The 1,518-nt window shown below is 35.6% G+C and overlaps 1 non-coding gene across 1 annotated transcript; it reads left to right on the forward strand.

The window, feature by feature from the left end:
• Positions 1–1,369: 1,369 nt before the first annotated feature.
• Positions 1,370–1,442, forward strand: trnastop-uca (transfer RNA opal suppressor (anticodon UCA)). The gene has a single exon. It is a non-coding gene; the product is annotated as a tRNA-Sec (tRNA).
• The last annotated feature ends 76 nt before the right edge of the window (positions 1,443–1,518 follow it).

The following is a 1,518-nucleotide window of genomic DNA, read 5'->3' on the forward strand; positions in this document are numbered from 1 at the left end:
AGGGCAATGGCTAGATGCAATAAGTAAAGGGGGGGGAAAGTGAAAGCAAAATGGATGTGTTTTTAATATGTAAAAATAAGTTGACTGATTTTAATATGGGCACTGTTAAAATGTTTTACAGTTTTTTTAGAAATTCAGTTTTTAAAAAACCTATCGTTAATCACTTCTGGACGAGGCACTTTAATGAAATTGAAGAGAAGGATATTTGGAAGAACATGAAATGGCAATGGTTAGATGTGGATCTGGAAAGTTTTAATTATTTTATAAGACATAATGTGGTTTTTACTGAAATGAGACTGTGTGCAATGCAAAAGGAAACAAATGCCCAGTGCAAAGTATGTAAAAAGGATGATGAATGTATTCTACACTTGTTATTATTTTGTGATAAATTGACCCCTTTCTTTAAAGAACTGAAAGAGACAATTAATGCTTTAAGAGAGAACAACGGGGATTTGAACTGGGAGAAGAATTTTATGTTAGGAATGAATGAGAATAATGTAAATAAGGAATTTATTAATTTGTTTCTAATCCTGGCTAAAAAGGCAGTTGGAAAAGGAGACATGTGGCTAAAAATAGGGATTTTATTTTAAATTTGTGGTTACTTTTTAAAGGGATGGTGGAAGATTATGTTCAAATATTGTATAATTATTTTACATTGGAAAACAAGGTGGGGCATTTTTACAAAATCTTTACAAATGATGTTGTGTGTATTCTTAGACAAAAGCATATTACCATGCCTGATAATGATGGCTTCTAGTCTCCTTGTTTTTTATTGATTGTATGGACATGTAAAAATTATGATTTTATGTTTGGGAATTTAATAAAAAAAAAAAAAATCTGCGCCCCATCTCGTCTGATAAAAAAAAAAAAGGGCGCTAGAGAGCCAGCAGGAAGTGATAGGTTTGCAGTACAGAGAGAGAGGCTCTTTGAATCCTGTTTGCTTGATTTAATCTCTTGTTTTGGAGCGTTTTGTTTTTCGATTTTGGTCTTTGCTTGGGAAATTAGTGGCTGGAAAGTCAGGCTTAACCCTGACTTTTGGACTTTTTTCTGCATCAGGCTTCGGAACTGGGGATTGAGTGTTCAAGTCCCACCTGGGTTGTTTTTAAGAGTTTACATTTAAGTTGGCAATGAAAGAAATTCCAGGATGACAAGTTCAAAGTGACATTAAAGCCATGAGAATAAGCATAGAACTGGCAATCTTCTGAGGTATTTTTTTTTTTAGTTGTGAGCCAGACTGTCTGTGAATACCTCTGGCTCCACCAGTAAAAGTCCAAGTGGCCTAATGGGTTATGGCATTAGTCTCTAGTCTCTGTTCAAGTCCACCTAGGTTGTTTTTGCTTTGTTTGCCTGTGGTTGGACCAACAAAAAAGGCCCAGTGGCCTAATGGATAAGGCATCAGCCTTCAGAGCTGGGGATTGTGGGTTCAAGTCCCACCTGGGTCATTGTTAAGAGCTTATGTTTAAGTTGGCTGCTCAAGATTTTCAAGTATGAAAAGTTCAAAGTGAAACTATAGCCATG

Source organism: Sinocyclocheilus rhinocerous, unplaced genomic scaffold (assembly GCF_001515625.1).
Source record: "Sinocyclocheilus rhinocerous isolate Xijiao unplaced genomic scaffold, SAMN03320098_v1.1 scaffold8698, whole genome shotgun sequence".
Lineage (NCBI taxonomy): Eukaryota > Metazoa > Chordata > Actinopteri > Cypriniformes > Cyprinidae > Sinocyclocheilus > Sinocyclocheilus rhinocerous.